We start from the raw sequence: 20,172 nt of genomic DNA on the forward strand, positions 1-20,172 counted from the left end.
TCAACATCACAGAAATTAGAAGTTTTTCGGCCTAGCAGGATACTACCGAAGATTCATTAAAGATTTTGCGAAAATTGTTGTTCCCCTGACACAGCTAACTCGCAAAGACAACCATTTCTTGTGGAAGATGAGTGTGAGAAAAGTTTTTGTAAATTAAAAGAAATACTTACTAATGACCTGTATTAGATTTACCAGAAGGAACAGAAGCATTTGTGGTTTACACAGATGCCTCAAAAGAAGGATTTGGATGTGTATTGATGCAAACGATAAATTTATTACATATGCATCAGAAAATTAATGAATCACGATTTTAATTATCCCACTCATGATCTGGAATTAGGAGCAATAGTGTTTGCATTAGTAAAATTGAGACACTACTTGTACGATTCCACTTTTGATATTTATACAGACCACAAAAGCTTGAAGTATTTATTTACTCAAAAAGAGCTGAACATGAGGCAAAGAGAAGGATTGAATTTTTGGAAGATTACGATTGTTCCATTCTTTATCAGCAGGTAAAGCTAATGTAGTGGCTGATGCTTTAAGTAGAAAGATTAACATGGCTTGTTTGGAAATGAAAGAGGTAAGAGAATGGGTACACATCCATTCACGTGGGCACTTGGCCGGGATTGAGAATCGAACCTGAATTTCATACCAGAATTAAGCAAAATCAAGAATTGCACCAAGAAGTTTCAAAACTCCGTAATGATACAAATTTCGTCACCAATTCACAATGAATACTATTCTATCATGACCATATTTTTGTGCCTAGCTCAATGAAAAGGAAATAATGGAAAAATCACATCAGTCTCGGATCATCATTCATCCAGGAGGATCTAAGATGTACCAAGAGATTAAAAAACACTTCTGGTGGAAAGGAATGAAATGAGATATTGCAAATTTCATTTCACAATGCCTATCTTGCCAAATGATAAAGGCTGAACATCAAAGACCAGCAGGTCTTTTGCAACCGCTTCCTATACCAGAATGGAAATTGAATCAAATAACTATGGACTTTATGTAACGTACCGTACTTTAACTACTTAAAATTTGCAGAAAAATTAAAATTTTTCTTAAAATAAATCGTGAACCTTCAAAATTTGAGAAAACAACTATTTATCTCAACATAGTTGCAACCAAAGATCTTAAGAATAAAGTTTGCCAAAAGTACTTGTTTAAAAATTCATAATCAGAAACATAAATCAGAGTATTTTGAACATTTCATAACTCTTAAACACTAGGCGGTCCTTGGGTCTAGCCTCCTGCTCAGTCCAAGCCAGCTCCTTGGTCCCCCCTCTCGTCTCCTCAAATACATCCTCACCTGCATCGATCAAGTCTAGTGAGTCTAAAGACTCAACACGTATAAACTAGAAGTAGCAAGTAATACGTATAAAATCGCATGCAACTTTAAAATAGAACATACATACTTGAACTTTAACATGAGTGTAAAAGCTTGATCTTAAATACATTACATAGACGTGCCATAAAGTGAAACTTTTCTTAAACATGCTTGCATATTTGTACATACTTGAACATACATAACTTCATCATTTTACGTAGAGGAATGTTTCAAAGCAAGTGACTATACATAAAAGCGCCTGATCAAACTAAACCACAGTACTGGTGACAGGGAAAATCCACTGCCATATACATGAGATCCCTGTTCATGCTTTAACGGGTGGATTGTTCCCTGGTCATGCTTACCTCTTTCCAATCCTGATCTAAACTCGTTCATGCTTTAATGGGGTGGATTGGTCCCTAGTCATGCTTTACCGCTTTTCATCCCATACAAAATTTGGTAACAAGACATTTAACATACCTCAAAAAATTTAAAGAATTTTCTTTGCACATCGAACATACTTACTTGGTGTTGAGGGATTCGTTGGATCTCGTTTGGGGCCACTACTGCACATACTAACATGGATTTCAACACTTAACTTGCATAACTTAGACATAGGTATTCGTGCTCACCAGCGAAATAAATAAATATCTTATGACATTCTAGATCACTCGTGACTTGACCTCGTTTGATCATACTAACCATGACATCAAACTTCAAACAAGCTCTAAAATGATGTGTGAAGTTTCCCAAAACATAGAAGACATGAGCCTAAAATACTGTTTTAAAAAGTCATGGACGAGCGCCTAAGCGCTGGACAGTGCTGCGCTGCGACACTGCCTAGCGCCTAGGCACTAGCAATGCCGCAGTCCAAGCGCTGCGGCGCCACAAGGGCAGCACCGCGGCGCCAGGCTTGCGCAGAATGGGTGCTGCGGCGCTCCTGGTGAGCGCTGCGGCGCTAATCCTGCGCACAACCAACCCAAAATAACACATTTTGATGCAATTTTAAAAGTCATGCTCAAACGACTCGACCGATGCAACGAGACTCATCTTAGGACACTATGACAAGGATTCAACTCAAACAAATGTTTCCAAAATGACGACGCAAAACAACTATGCAACATAATCCATAAACATGAATTTTGACACCAAAATACTTCTACGACTTCTTATGCAACCAAGTGCCTATCGACCCGAGACGAAGCACCAAACATCAACCCCACATCATACTCACAATAATTAAATGCAGCAGTAGTGACCCAATGTTCCCAATGAAGCCTCAACAGATAACTTCAAGAATACATCAATAACATAATTTTCAAAAATGTAATTTGAGCAGTCCTAGGAAAAACACCATAACTCACTTAATTTTATTCAAATATTTCGAATCTTATATCAAATCGAAGGTATCAAAAAGTTCTACGTTTCATATGTTGAAAGTTTTCCCAAATTCGCGATCGAGAAATCGTAGTTTTCAAATTACAGTGAAAACAAAATTTTAGATCTATAAATTATTCCAAAACTGATCCAACAAATTTTCTGCTCAAACTATGAACATCATACATGAATTTTACGCATAATAAACATCAACATAGATACTATGACAAGATCGACACAGAAAAAACAGAATATACGTGCCTTTTGATAACAAAAATACCGAAACGACGATACCGACGCGGGGGGGAGGATGCGAGAGATGATCCGGGCCGAACGTGGCGGGATTTTTCTTGCCATACAACCAACGAAAATTTGCTGGCAAAAGAGACGGGCAGGGGCGGCTGCTTTCCTCTCAAGAACCCTAAGGTTGCTCTCTCAAAAATAAATAAATCTGAATCGAAATAAGTGTGTGTGAGGTTGAACGGTTTCAGGTGTGTGTAAAAGTGTGTAAAATGTGTAAGTGCGTGTGTGTCTAGCATGAGTTAAGATAGTAATTAAGGGAAAAATATTTCTTAATGCATTCTAATTAAAATATTAATAATCACTTAGATCCCAACTAAAATACTAATTGTTCCACAAAATACTAGCATCTTTAAAATTGAAATAAAACACACAATTGATAAACTTTTTAAATTTCTGAAACTTTAAAATCACCTAATAAACAAATTAGGCTTTTATTAATACTAAAAACTTATAAATCATTTAAATTCCCCAATCTCAACTTAATACAAAATACCAGTTTTTAAAATTGTCAAATCGTCGCGGTTCTCCTTCCTTCGATCCCGCATCGAATTAATCGCCTGAAACATGAAACTCGAGAAAATATTTTTAACGTGCATCACATACGCATAATAATAATTTAAAATAATGCAATTTTCATAAAACATGCATTGCTAACATAATTTTAAAATTAAATAAATGATTAACAATTAAATGATTGCATGAGTTCTAGTGTATGATTTTTGGGCCCTACAGTTCTCCCCCACTGATATAAATTCATCCTCGAAATTAAATCTTACCAAAGAAACTCCGCGTAGCGAATTCGCATGTCTGCTTCGGCTTTCCAAGTGGCCCTCCTCAATTGATTGGTTCAACCACCGGACTTGACCCAACTTGGTCACTTTGTTCTGAAGTCTCTGCTCCTGTCTGTCTAGGATTTGGACAGGTCTTTCCTCATACGATAGGTCTGGCAGCAACCTGCAACGGCTCATAGCTCAGAATGTGCGAGGATTAGCTAGGTACTCCTCAGCATTGAGACATGGAACACATTGTGTACACCGGCCAGCATTCAGCAGTAACTGCTACACGATAAGCTTGTGTCCCAACTCTGTCAAGAATCTCAAACGGTCCAATAAACCTCAGACTGAGCTGCCTCTCTTCCCAAATCTCATAAGACCCGTCATAGGTGCTATCTTTACAAAACACCGATCAACCACGGCAAACTCTAGATCTCTCCTCCTCTTATCAGCATAGCTCTTTTGGCGACTCGGGTGGTCTTCCTTCTGTCTGGAATCTTGACCACCACCATCTGCAGTCTGCTGAACAATCTCTGGATCAGTTCTGCTCTTTCAAGACTTTCTCCCAATGAATCGGCTATCTGAACTTCCTTCCATACCAATGCCTCGTAGGGAGCCATACCTATAGATGCTTGAAAACTATTGTTGTTGGTAAAATCCACTTAGGGGTAGCTTAGATTCCACAGTCCAATGGAAATTCTATTATACAGGCTCGCAATGATCCTCCAAAATCTGAATCACTCGCTCAGATTGACCATCTGTCTGAGGGTGAAAGCTTTACTGAATAGCAACTTCGTCCCCATGGCTGCATGTAAGCTCTTTCAGAAGGACGATGTGAATCTCGGGTCCCTGTCGGACACAATGAAAACTGGGATCCCATGCAATCGAACGATATCCCTGATATATAGCTCCGCATATCGCGTCATGGAGAAAGTCATCTTCATCGGCAAGAAGTGCGCTGACTTAGTGAGTCAATAAACTATGACCCCAAATGGCATTGAATCCTATGACTTACTTCGGCAACCAACCACGAAATCCATGGTTAATATTCTCCCATATCCACTCAGGGATAGGGAGTGGCTTAAGCATTCCTGCTGGCATCTGATGCTCTGCTTTCACCTGCTGACAAGTGAGGCATTCAGGACACAAATCGGCGGATGTCTTGCTTCATCTCTGGCCACCAATACAACATCTGTAGATCCTTATACATTTTTGGTACCCCCTGGGTGGGACGGAATACGGAGAGGCAATGTGCCTCTGTCAGAATATTGTAAGGCCTGAGATTTTATCATTTTAATCCGAGATTATTTAATTGATGAATTTTGGAATGTTGAGTCATATTTCCTGGTTTTTACAACTTCCATAGGATTGAAATTGAATTAAAAAGAGTTATTGAGGGCTGAATTGCAAATAGTGAAGAATTCAGGGGCTAAAGTGCAATTATGGGATTTGAGGACACTTGTCTTGCCATGCATCGGAACCATGTATATAAATGATTTCCTTTTAGATTTCCAGCAAGAGGAAAAGACCGACGAGTTCATAGCTAAAATCCCTCAAGCTTCATTTTGGTTTCAAAATTTGAGTGTGCAGTATCCGGTTATCAGAATTTTGATCTGAACATATTTCTGTACTCCTCGCGTTACATGCTTCAACTGGACGTAATTTTTATTGAGTTCTGCTATCATTTGGAAATTATGATATTGAGAAATTATTATTGATCATTATTAGTTGTTCTGGGAAATACTAGACATTGCACTAATCGAAGTCGGATCGAAGAACATATTGATTATGAATTGTATGAATTTCTGATTATATCGATTGAAATTGGACAGATTTGAATTATGGATTTATTACAGACTATATCGGATATGGGTTATGAATTTGTAATTGATATCTGTGGATATTGTCTTGACGGGAATATCGGGATTGTGCCGTTATACCGTTGATTTTGAATTAGATTCACATTGACCAGATTCAGTATTGAATGGGAATGGAATATTGATATTATTATTCTCGATATCATTCAGATCGATATGAACAGCCATGATTCGAACTTCCACTTGTTAGTCCGAGACTACAAAAGAAAGGTATAAGTCAATGTGGTACCGGCGCGACCGACTCGAGTGTGATATACTTGAGTTTCCCTAAATCACATACTTATTGTTCTGGTGTGCATTGATTTGAATTGATATGCTTGTTCTATGGTTTATAGAAAGCATGTATTGACGAGTGATCTTGTGAAATACGTGCCGATAGTGATGGAATCGTCACTGGCACATTGCACATTGTTACAAGACAGTGAGTTGGCGAAAAGTGCCAAAGTCTGTGACGGATAGGTCAAGGACACCGGATGTTTGGTTATATCGATTGAATAGAATTGGAGTTCCTTCTATTACTGAAATTCGATATAGGAATGCCAACGTCTGGAAACCGGGATCCCTAGACTAGGAAGGAGTCTAGTCTGAGGACGTAGAGTCACGAGTCTGATTGACAGTTTTATATTGATTATGTTTTCAGATTTGATACATATTACAGATATTTGTTACATGCTTTTAAATTGTTTATATGATTGCATGTTTCATTGATTTATACTGGGATTTTATTCTCACCGGAGTTATCCGGCTGTTGTCGTGTTTGTATGTGTGCATGGCAACAGGTGGGACATGATCAGGGTCGAAGAGATGATGATGTGATCGTGATTAGAGTGGAGACTACGGACTTTGACGTTGCTGTAGATAGGATTCAACACTTGACATTTAGTTGTTGAACCTTAGTTTGAGTTTGATGCTTGTTGTACAAGACTTGTACCTTTATACTGATATGCATATTAGATTGAATTCCATTACATTCCGCATTTAAAAAAAAATTTAGATCCTGTTTATTATAATGAATTGAATTGTCCCAATGATGATTAAGAATATGATTAGCATCCGGGTCCCCACAAATATCCTCTCTGATCGAATCAACGCTAGGCACCCACATTCTACCTCTGTATCTCACAATACCATCAGACACTGTGTAAAGTACACTGCCCTTGGCTTCATCCTCAGCCTTCATTTCTGTAACTGTTCATCTGAAGACTATCCTACACGGATAAGATCTAGTAAGGAAGACTGGACTGTCAGATTAGACAGCCTCGGAGCTCTGCCCTTGCGATAAACTTCTAAACCAAACCTCTACGTCTCAGACTGAAGAGATCTCTGCACTGACAATTGTGCTACAACTGCGACTTTTCTGCTCAGGGCGTCTGCGACAACATTAGCCTTTCTCGGATGGTAGCTAATTTCACAATCGTAGTCTTTTACTAACTCCAACCACCGTCTCTGTCTCATATTCAGTTCTTTCTGCGTGAATAAATATTTTAGACTCTTGTGATCAGTAAATATCTGGCATTTCTTGCCATAAAAATAGTGTTTCCAAATCTTCAAAGCAAAGACAACGATGGCTAACTCAAGATCATGAGTCGGGTAGTTCTTCTCATGCACCTTCAACTGTCTGGAGGCATAAGCTATAACCCGGCCATGCTGCATCAACACTGCGCCCCTAACCCAAGCTTAGATGCATCGGTGTATAACACAAAATCTCCTTGCCCTGATGGCATGGATAACACTGGAGCTGAAATAAAGGCTTGCTTCAAAGTATCGAAGCCCTTCTGACATTCATCACTCCACACGAATTTGGCATTCTTCTTGGTTAGTGAAGAGAGTGGCACTGATATTGAAGAAAATCGCTGAATAAACATCCTGTAGTAGCCTGCTAAGCCTAGGAAACTACGGATTTCTGACGCATTCTTCGGCTCAACCCATTCCACGACTGCTGTTACTGTAACGCCCCGAAAATTTTAAGGTCCACGCAAACCATGTGCATGCGATTATTAAATTCTCTTGTATTTTAATTAAATAATTTAATTGCATTAATTAATTATGTGGTGCATTTTACATGTTTAAAATATATTTTTCTACATGGTTGCATTAAAATGGTATTTTTAAGGAATGTTCAAGTGACGATCGAGGAATGGGGACCGAGGGCTGTAAATGTAAAATGTTTTTGTTAAATAATTATTTTTAATTATTTAAAATAAAGTTGATGGTTTTTCATATTTTTGAAAATAGGGGGTTTAGAGGTGATTTTATACGCCGGGACGTAAATTTTATCGGTGTTGGCTTTTCAACTAAAATGCGAACTTTTTGGCAACCCGGCTATTTAATTCATAAACTTTTTACCAAAACTTTACTAATATATTTTATTTAATTCTAATTAAAAGACTAATGGGCTTAATTGTGGCTTGATAGGCCTAAAGCCTAGTTAGTAACTTAATTAGAGTTTATTTGAGATTAAAACACCTAAAACCCTAAACCTTGCACACAAAACAATCGGCCACTTTTATTTTCTGAAAAATATTCTCTCCCAACTCCACCTATCTCACGGCACACACCAAAACAAGCAAAAGGGAAGTTTTGAAATTGAAGGAAAATTCACCCAAGGTTTCTCGTCGCCGTTCTTCGCTTCGTCAACGGATATTCGTGCGTTAAAAACGCAAAGGCACGCCATATTCTCCTTTTACTCATCATTCACACCATAGTATTTTATTTAATTGAATTTGCATGAAAAACAAGTGCATCATGAAACAATTTTCGTTTTTGTGGCATATGTCAATTTTAAAGCTTGTATTTTCATCCAAAATCATGTTTAATATGATATAAAGGGTCTGCCATGATTAGGATAGGGTTGAGGGTTGATTTTACATGTTTTAGAGAGTCCCAATTTACCCCAATAGGCTGCAAACGTGAATAAGGACAAGCTGGATGCCATCGGGTAGCATGGGGTTTGAGGGTTATGGACTTGGATGCTTGGCTTGGCTTTGGTTGGGACCAGGGCTAGGCTAGGGTCTGTTATGGGTCAAGGGAAGAGTCCTAGCCATGCTAGGACTCGAGACAAGAGGCTGGGTTTTGCTGCTGGTGCAGGGAAGAGGGGGGCTCGACCAGAGGGTCTGGGCTACGCTAGGTTAGGTCCTTAGGGTCCTAGGAGGGTGCTTGAGGGGATGGTTCAGGGGTTGGCTCGAGGGTTAGAGGCATAGCATCAGAAAACGTGAGAGAGGCATGCACCTTGAGGGCAGCTTGTGTGCGCGCAGGTTGCTGTCCTTGATTTAGAAATTTCGTGTGCAGGGTCCAGGGGCTAGGTTGGTCTGGGCTTGGTCTGGGCGTGGTCCAGGGAAGGTTAGGGTCGTGAGGGGGCAAGTGGTTGAGGGCTGGGAGAAGTCCTAGGCTAGTTAGGAGTCATATGGGTCATGGGAGTCTCACACACAAATCGTGCAGAAATATGGGGCGAGTTTCAGAAGGGTTTTGGGAGGGCCAAGGCTGGTTTTTCGGGCTGGGCTTACACAGTAGGGTCCCTAGGTGGGTTGGCTAGGTTTTGGCTCAAGGCGGCTCGGGCGTGGCTCGAGTAAATTAGGAGATGGCTCGGTGTGTTCGTCGAAGGGTCAAAAACGAGACTAATTAAGCCAAAATTGATTCCATGGGTCCACGGGGGTGGCTCATGACTTGGAAGGGTAGAATAAATCATAAAAAGGTTATGTTTAAAATTTAAGATCAAAATATTGAGTTTTGGATTTATTCGGAATTTAATCGCCGCACGAAACGCTAATTAACGGGTTAATTGAAACGCCTAGTTTTAAGCTTAATAAAATTATGAAAATTAGGGTTTAAGCTTAAATAATTATTAGAAGCCTAAGTTTTAATTTGGGAATTTTATATTAAGGTTTGGTTTAATTCGAGATTAAAATGCATTAATACGTCACATTTAAAGATTTATTTAAAAGTCCTCGTTTTAAGCTAAATAAAAATATGAGAAAATTCATGTAGGCTTAAATAATTATTTGGGACATGTTAGAACCAATGGAATTAAGAAAATGTCAAAACCGAGGAATTTTACGTCTAGGGGTAAAACGGTCATTATACACCTAGAAATTAGTAAACGTCATGGCAGTGCCCTATTTGCTGTTTTATGTGCTAATATGATTAATTTCTATAGTTATGGATGTTTATGGAAATTGTTTTATGCTAAAATGATATTTTAAATGTTTATGGAATTTTATATATTAAAATGATCTTTTAAATATTTATGGAACTTTATATGTTTATGACTTAATATGTCAAAATGTTATTGTAAATGTTGTGAGGTTAATATGTCATTTTAAATGTTTATGAAAAGTTCATGATTAAATTATGATTTTTAAATGTCTAAGGGATTTTTATGACTTAAGAAGACATTTAAAATACATGTTGCATGCTTGGTTTCAAAAATGAAAAACGTAATGATATTCATGATTTTTCTAAAGTGATGTGAATGAAAAATGTTGAAGGATGTGAAATAATTGTGACTAATTCGTTAATGTTGGCGACGTCGTGAGGGTTATGGTCCCAGTGGGAGCCCGACGATCGTGTTTCCATCATTGCGAATATGTGGTAACGGATATGTGGTAACGGTTTTGTGGTAACGGAAGAATGAGAATATCGTGAGGGGTAGAGGCCCCAGAGGGAGCCCATTTATGGGAAAAGGCCTCAGAGGGAGCCCCGACGATCGTATTTCTATTCGAATCATGATAGGCCAGGGCCCAGTTGACCGGTGAGACTGTTGCTGGTGTCCCTCGCCGCCCAGTACTGTGGTTTTATGTAGATGGATCCATCGACCCTCATGAGCATGATCAGGAAAGTCACAATTAACGATCTGAATTCAACAAAAGGAAAAAAAGAAAAGGAAAAGGAAAAGGAAAAATGTTTATGATCATGAAAAATGTTTTATGTCATGTCATGTTGAGGAAAAAGGGAAAAGACACATATTCAATGATGTTTTAAAAGCTATTTGATATGCCCAAAGTGCATCATTAAGTCGCAGAGACCAATCTTTTCTATTTGAGTAAATAGTTTTTTCCAAAATTTTCTTTATCTCCCTATTAGCTAATTCAACTTGTCCATTTGTTTGAGTATGATAAGGAGTAGTTACTTTGTGAGTAATACTATATTTTTTCATTAATGAAGCAAATGATTTATTAACAAAGTGAGTTCCCCCATCACTTATCATGGCTCGAGGAATTCCAAATCTACTAAAAATATTTTCTTTCAAAAATTTTATGACGATTTTATGATCATTTGTTCGACATGGAATTGCCTCTATCCATTTAGAAACATAATCAACCGCAACTAAAATATACAAGTATCCAAACGACGGTGGAAAATGTCCCATAAAATCAATTTCCCAACAGTCAAAGATTTCAATTTCAATGATAGGATTCAAAGGCATCATGTTTCTTTTTGAAATCCGCACCCAATTTTTGACAATTTTCACAGATCTTGCAGATTTTGTGGGTGTCTTTAAACAAAGTGGGCCAATAAAATCCACACTGCAAGAATTTTGCAGCCGTTTTCTTTGAAGAAAAATGTCCTCCGCTTGCTTCTGAATGACAAAATTTAATGACACTACTTACCTCATTGTCGGGTATGCAACATCGAAAAATTTGATCTGGACAATACTTGAACAGATACGGATCATCCCAATAAAAGTTTTTTACCTCATTCAAAAATTTTCTTTTATCTTGGGAACTCCATTGCGGTGGCATTTTTCCTGTCACAAGAAAATTTACTATGTCAGCAAACTAAGGTGTAGTAGTAACTTAAAATAGATGTTCATCAGGAAAATTATCGTTAATTGGTGTCATTTCACAAGATGATCCTGTTACTAGTCTCGATAAATGATCGGCTACGACATTCTCGGTTCCTTTTTTATCTTTGATCACAATGTCAAATTCTTGGAGCAACAAAATCCATCGTATCAGTCGTGGATTTGCATCCTGTTTGGTCAACAAATATTTAATAGCAGAATGATCAGTAAACACAATAGTCGTTGATCCAATAAAATAAGAACGAAATTTATCTAATACAAATATTACAACAAGTAGTTCTTTTTCAGTTGTGGAGTAATTCATTTGAGCATTGTTTAAAGTTCTACTTGCATAATATATCACGTAAGGATTACCGTTTCTTCTTTGACCCAGTACCGCACCGACTGCATAATCACTCGCATCGCACATGATTTCAAATGGTAAAGACCAATCAGGAGGTTGCATGATAGGAGCTGATGTTAAATGTCGAATGATTTTATCAAAAGTATTTTGACATTCTTGAGTCCAATCAAATGCAGTGTCTTTTGTTAAGAGGTTACAAAATGGGTTTAGAGATTGAACTAAAATCCTTTATAAACCTCCTATAAAATCCAGCATGTCCCAAAAATGAGCGAATTTCTTTAATGGTTTTTGGAGGGGGTAAATTTGCAATGAAATCAACTTCGGCTTTATCAACTTCAATTCCATGAGATGACACGACATGTCCCAGAACAATCCCAAAAGTAATCATGTAATGACATTTTTCCCAATTTAAAATAAGACCTTTTTCCTCGCATCTTTTTAAAACTTTTTCTAAATTTTCAAGACAATTATCAAATGTATTTCCAAAAACAGTTAAATCATCCATGAAAATCTCCAAACAATTTTCAACCATGTCGCTAAAACTACTTAGCATACATCTTTGAAATGTTGCTGGGGCATTGCATAATCCAAATGGCATCCTTCTAAATGCAAATGTTTTAAAATGACATGTGAATGTAGTTTTATCTTGATCTTCGAGTGCAATGGGAATTTGATAATAACCTGAATATCCATCAAGAAAACAGTAGTATGGATGACCTGCTACTCTTTCTAAAATTTGATCCAAAAATGGTAATGGAAAATGATCTTTTCTAGTGGCTTCATTTAATTTTCTATAATCAATACACATCCGCCAACTAGAGGGGACTCGACTTGTTAACAATTCACCTTTTTCATTTTTTTATCACTGTGATGCCAGATTTTTTTGGAACTACTTGTGTTGGGCTTGCCCACTTACTATCAGAAATAGGGTAGATAATCCCAACATCAAGTAGTTTGAGAACTTCAGTTTTCACAACATCTTTCATGTGTGGATTTAATCTCCTTTGTGGTTATTGAGATGTTTTTGCATTTTCTACTATGTGAATTTTGTGAGTGCAAATTAGTGGATTAATGCCCTTGAGATCTTTTAGTGTCCAACCAATTGCATTTTTATATCTTTTAAGCATATCAACTAATTTACCTACTTGATCACTTGCTAGTTTGGAAGAAATTATCACCGGATATATTTCATCTTCTCCAAGAAATGTATACTTCAATTCTTCTGGCAAGGGTTTTAACTCCAATATGGGTGGTTCGTCTTTGTTATCATATTTTGCATCAAATTCTTTCTCTGATCCTGGTAACGAGTGATACCTGATAAAATCATCAAGATCAATTTCAATATTTTCTTTAACAATTTCAATTGAACAAATATCTAATTGATCACGAGTACTCCCTTCTTGAATGTTTTCTTCCACAAGAGTTTCAATAAGATTTTCATCTTCACTTTCATCTTCTTTGTCATGTGGTTGCTTACAAAGATTAAAAACATTGAGCTCCAAGGTCATGTTACCAAATGACAACTTCATTATTCCATTCCTGCAATTTATAAGAGCATTAAAAGTTGCTAAAAATGGACGACCCAGAATTACAGGAATTGTATTACAAGCTTCGATAGGTTGTGTATCTAAAACTATGAAATCGACAGGATATACAAAGTTATCAACTTAGACCAACACGTCTTCTACCATACCTCTTGGCACTTTAACAGATCTATCGGCAAGTAAAAGTGTTACCGAAGTAGATTTTAACTCGCCTAGATTGAGTTCTTGATAAACTGAATATGGAAGTAAATTCACACTAACTACAAGATCAAGCAAGGTTTTTTTAATCTTTCGTTCTCCAATAATACATGAAATAGTAGGACAACCAGGGTCTTTGTATTTCAAAGTATTATTATTTTGAATGTTTGCACTTACTTGTTCGGCTAAAAATGCTTTCTTTTTCACATTAAATTTTCTTTTCACAGTGCACAAGTCTTTCAAAAATTTGGCATATGATGGTACCTGTTTTATTGCATCTAATAAAGGAATATTAACTTTTACTTGTTTAAAAATATCATATATATCAGAATTCAAATTTGGTTTTTTTTGTATTTTTCAATGCATGAGGGAATGGTGGTGACACTGTCTGTTGAACCTTCTCTTCGCAAGTTATGGGTTCCACATCCTTAGCCTTTGGAGCTGATTTATCATCATCTTCACAAGGTTCAGGAATGGATTTTTCCACAACCTTACCACTTCGAAGGGTAATAACAGATTTTACCTGATCCATCGGTTGAGTTCCAGAAGTTCCAGTTTGTGAATGATGATCCTTGGGATTAGGCTGTGGTTGTGAAGGAAATTTACCTTTTTCATGAACATTAAGTGCAGATGCAAATTTAGCAAGAGTATCTTTCAAATCTGTCATGGTTTGAGCAGTTTGAGTATTGATAGACTCTTGCTTTGCAATGAAAGAATTCAATAAATCTTCCAAATTTCTTTTAGGTGGAGGAACGTAAGGTGCATAATTTTGAAAATTTTGTTGATTTTGATAATGTGGTTGCGGAAATTGTGCAGCATTATCATTCCTCCAACTACAATTTGGATGATTTCGCCAAACTGGATTGTAATTTTGAGAAAATGGTTCAAAATTTGGCCTTTTGAAATTGTTCAAAACATTGACTTGTTCATGGAGACATTCTTTAAAAGAGGGCAAAGTGGGACAATGTTTTGTAGAATGATCACTTGTATCACAGATGTGACACGCAATTTCTTGAATAGCTTTTAATTGACCATTTTTTTTCAATTCAAGTGCCTCAACTTTTCTTGCCAAAGATGTAAATCTAGCTTGGAGATCATGTTCATCTTTGAGGGTGTACATACCTCCACCAGATGTGGGAGATTGAATCTTGTTTGATGGCTCGATTGTACCTTACAGTGTCCCAATTTTGAGCATTTTCAGCTAATGAATCGAGATACTCAATTGCCTCAATTGGATCTTTATCTTCAAATGTTCTATTACACATAAATTCAACCATTTGCCTATCTTTAGGTGTTAAGCCTTCATAAAATTGAGAAACAACTCTCCAAATTTCAAACCAATGATGTGGACAAAGATTAAGTAATTTTTTGTATCTATCCAAACACTGATAAAAAGTTTCTCTTTGTTTTTGAGTGAAAGTGATGATTTGCCTTTTGAAAGAATTTGTTCTATGAGATGGAAAATTTTTTTCGAAAATTGTTGTTGCAATCCATCCCAAGTTCGAATGGATCCCGATCTAAGATTTTGTAGCCAAGTTTTAGCTTTATCTTTTAAAGAAAAAGGAAAAGGCTTAAGTCGAATGGTGTTCATGCTACAATTTAGATCATTATATGTGTTGCACACTTAAATACATGTATGGATTTTCAGAATCTAAGCCATGAAAATTGGGTAAAAGTTGGATAATACCAGGCTTAAAATTGAAATGAGATGCATCAGGGGGAAAAACTAGACATGAAGGTGCACTAGTACGTGTAGGATTCATGTGATCTCTAAGTGTTCTTCGTCTATCATGATCATGTTGAGATTGAATTTCATCTTCATTTTCTTGGATGGGTTCTTCCGCCATGTTTTGTAAAAATAAAGGGTTATTTCGAATGAGTCGACCACTAAGTGTTCGTGACCAAATGCTCATGCAAATGCAAATGCAAAAGAATAAAAACACACAAAAGCAATAAAAATTCAAATAAAAAAAAATAAACTATAAAAAAAATTAAATAGACTTGAAATTAAATTATACTTCCCCGGCAACGGCGCCAAAAACTTGTTGCGACTTTGATTGTTGCACTCCCAAGAGCAGGTTGTCCACAAGTAGTATAATTCGGTGAGTCCGAATATCGTATCCACAGGTAAGCTAAGGTAATTACAAGTCCACTACAATGTCTTTTTGTTTTTGTTTTTGTTTTATTTTTCTTTTAATAGTTTGAATCTTAATTGGTAATTTTTAATTGCTCAAATTTTAATTTAAGTAGTTGAGATTAAAGGATCCACTCTTGGTATTTTAATAAAGTTAACATTAATGAACATTATTTAAATCCACTTAATAAAATGGTTCCAATATATATTAAATAATCATATTTTTATTATGTTATATATTATTATCTTATAAGTATATAATATATACCAAAACTTGTAAATGTTGTCAAGTATTTATTGTGCTATATATATATTTGTAAACAATAAATCAAGGTTCTCACTTTAAATTGTTGGTAAAACCAAACAAACATTTAAATGGTACCAAGAAATTAATATTATGATATATTCATATATAATAAATCAAGGCATCCACTTTAAATGGTTGGTAATACCAAACTAACATTTAAATGGTTCCAAGAATTTAGTGTAACATATAACAACAATAAATCAAAACTCCCACTTATAAGTAGGGTATAATAATACTTAAAGAAATAAATATAACATAAACAATAAATAATGATTAAATAATATAAAACATAGATTCTTACCTTTTAATAACCTTATTATCATACCAAGAGTTTCACTTTTTTATCTCAACTTTGGGAAGTTAGCTACTCATTATTCAAAGTGTAAAACTTTGAATATGAATTTAACATGCTAATTATATTTAAATGGAGAAATAAAGGGAAAACAAAGAGAGAAATATTTTGAACTCAAATGTTTGTTTATAAAATTAGGGATATCTCAATACATTACAATGCACCCCTATTTATAGCAAAATTTGGGGAGACAACCACAAATAAAATATTATTTTTTACACATAAGTCTTCATTGGTGTTCCATGAAATTAATATTTTAATACACATCACTTTTGAAAATCTTCCCATCCGAATTTTCTTCTCCACATAAAAACAAACATGTAGATATCTGAGTTGTTTGAATTGTGGTATTTTTTTTTAACCATTTGACCAAGTAATTTGAGAGATATGGTCAAAATACTAGAGCATGGTAAAACTGCCACTTCTTTGGTAACTTTAATTGTTGCTTAATTTGATCCCATTTCTGAGAAGATTTTTATCTAATCTTGCCACAATATTGTAGATATTAACATCAACTTTCTACAGGTCCAATAATCATCTTAATCTCATTTGCAACGCCAAGTTTATTTTTGTTTTATCGAACCTGTAAAAAATAGTAAAAACTTATAATTACACAACAACTTATTTTTTATACAATTTATTATAAAACATTTAATAAAACAAAAACTATATATTTATATTATAAAACATTTAATTAATATACAATTTTTTATCTTTATCATCTATGTAGTCTCGATAGGGTTTGTGGCACTCTAGGCAGCCTATCTGTCTCAAAATCGACCCATACAGTTCTTGAACAGTTTCCCCCACCACATCAGGATCGAACATTGCTGCATTTTTGTTGGGGAGTAGATGGTGATAATAGTTTGCCCCCCGAGTCTGAGCCCATGTACTATGACCAGCACTCCATCCATGGAAACTTCCATTAAATCCCTGATAATCTAGGTGTGACATATCCTCATAAGATCCCGGTTGATACAGAGGATTTGTCACGCTGTACACCTCAGCAATTGGTTGTTTTGAGCTCCCCACTCCATGAGCACGTGAATATTGCTGAGCTTTCCCTCCAAAGGTTTCTTCTCTCCTGTGAGGTAGTGTATACCTTCTTTCTATCTGATTCGGGAGAGTGAACTCCGGGTGGCGAGGATCGCCAGCCCTTGATTTTGCTACTCCCTGGTCAAATTCATGGACCTGTGTAACGTACCAGACTTTAAAACTACTTAAAATTTTGCGGAAAATAAAAATTTTTCTTAAATAAGTAAAAATATTTCAAAATGCAATATAAATAAGATGCTTGACTAAATATTTGAAATATAAACGAGTACAAACTATTTTCATGTCATCAATGTCACAATCAAAACGAGCTTGCAAAAAGTACTTGTTTAAACAACATTAAGTAATTTCAATAAAATCAGAGTAGATGAATTCGACATGCATAAAATTATTGAAAACTTAGGCGGTCCTCGTGTTAGGGCTCCGCATAGTTCGAGCCAACTCACTGGTCCCCACCTCTCGCCTCTTCGTACCCGTCCTCACCTTAATCGATCAAGTCTAGTGAGTTTAAAGACTCAACATATATAAGCTGAGAATAGCAAGTAATACATATTAAAACCGCATGCATGTTAAAGTAGCACATACATACTTAAACTCTGAACATACATACATAAACGTAGACGTGCCATCAATTCATTAACTTTTTCACAAACGTGCTTGCATCATACATATGTAAGCATGCATACTCATCATCATTTTGCGTAGAGATATGTTTAAAAGCAAGTGACCCATAACATTACGCGCCTAATCAGACTAAACCACAGTACCGGTGTAAAGTACCATAACTTTTAAACATTCTTAAAATTTGCAGAAAATAAAATTTTTTCTTAAATAAGTAATCATCTTTCAAAAAGCAATACAAATAAAATGTTTGATAAAATATTTGGAATGTAAACGAGCTTGCAAAAGTACTTGTTTTAAACAACAAGAATAATTCCCAAAAAAAAATCATAGTAAATGAAATAACATGCATAAAAATCCTTGAAAACTAAGCGGTCTTCAGGTTAGGTGTAACGTACCATACTTTTAAACATACATAAAATTTGCGGAAATATAAAAATTTTCTTAAATAACAATTTCTCAAAATACACTTGTAAATAAAATGTTTGAAATGTAACCGAACTTGCAACAAATATTTGTTTTAAAATAACATAAAGTAATTCGTAAAGAAAATCAGAGTGAACAATTTTATCATGCATAAAAAATAAAATCCTTAGAAACTAAGGCGGTCCTCGGGTTAGTCCACCACACGGTCCGAGCCATCTCATGATCCCCACCTCTCGTCTCCTCATACTCGTCCTCACCTGCATCAATAAAGTCTAGTGAGTCTAAAACTCAACATATATAAACCGAAAATAGCAAGTAACATTTAATAAAACCACATGCATTTTAAAGTAGCACATATGTAACTTAACTTTGAACATACTATCATAATATAGATGTGCCATCATTTCATAAACATTATCATAAAACTTACTTGCATCATACATACTTAAACATGCATAGTCATCATCATTTTGCGTAGAGATATGTTTCAAAGCAAGTGACACATAACATAGTGCGCCTACCAGACTAAACCACAGTACTGGGCTGGCAGGGATTTCCACTACCACATACATAAGATCCCCAGTCATACTTTACCGGGTGCATTGGTCCCTGGTCATACTTTACCGCTTTCCAATCCTGATCAAAACCCAGTCATAATTTACCAGGGTAGAGAGGTCCTCGGACACGTTTTGCGGCTTCGAAACCCGTTCATAATTGGTCACAAGACATTTCGCATACCTAAAAAATAAGGCATTTTCTCTTTTTACACGTCGAACATACTCACAATGCGTTGAGGGATTTTTTGGATCTCTCTTGGGCTACTGCTGCATATACATACTATTACATTATTCCAACAACTTAAAATTTCATAACTTAATCGTACCAAAAAAACTCACCACCGAAGTAATTAAATAACTTGTGACTTTCTACACCACTCGGGACTTGACCACGTTTAATCAACATACTAAACCACGACTCGAACCCTGAAACAATCTTGACATGGAGTATAAAATTTCCCAAGCAATGGAAGAAACAGACCTAGCCTAAACCATAGTTCAACGTTCTCTATTCAAACTTCATAAAGTCTAATCTAACCCTCACTAAGCTTGAACATAACGACGTATTAGTACCCAAAGGAAGCAATATCACCTAAACTCGAAGCCCGAAGATACCAGAACCAGTGCCTAGGCACTGAGGAGTAGCGGTGCAGAGCCATTCTAGTGCCTAGGCGCCACCCTCCAGCACTGCGGCGCTGACCTGCACGAACCAGCAGCGCTGCGGCGCTAACTTTGCACGAACCAAACTCCAAAAATGTCATCTTCTACCCATTTGTTTCCCTATGACTTCTATTGCAACAAAAACCATACCGACTCAAAACAGAACACTGAAAGATGTCTGATCGCAACACATGACACACATAAACACAGCAATGATCACTCAACGATTTCCAACGAATCCTGCAACCAAATATCTCAAGAAACATGGATAGCATATTTTTAAAAACGTCTCAGTTTGATTAGTCACACGAAAATGATCATAACTCAATCTTTTCTTGTCCAAAAATTATGAATTTACTGTCAAATCGAAGATATCGAAGACTACTACGTTTTATATGTTGAAATTTTTTCCAGAAAGTTGACCGAAATATCACAGTACTCGAAATGACATCAAATTCAGTTTTGAGATCTAAAATTTTGATCCAAAATCGTTTCAAACTTTTTGCTC

At 36.1% G+C, this 20,172-nt stretch overlaps 1 pseudogene; it reads right to left on the reverse strand.

The window, feature by feature from the left end:
• The window catches only part of LOC142538675 (uncharacterized), a 25,558-nt pseudogene extending 5,793 nt beyond the window's left edge, over positions 1-19,765 (reverse strand).
• Positions 19,766-20,172: the final 407 nt, after the last annotated feature.

This window comes from Primulina tabacum, chromosome 3 (genome assembly GCF_025594145.1).
Source record: "Primulina tabacum isolate GXHZ01 chromosome 3, ASM2559414v2, whole genome shotgun sequence".
Classification (NCBI taxonomy): domain Eukaryota; kingdom Viridiplantae; phylum Streptophyta; class Magnoliopsida; order Lamiales; family Gesneriaceae; genus Primulina; species Primulina tabacum.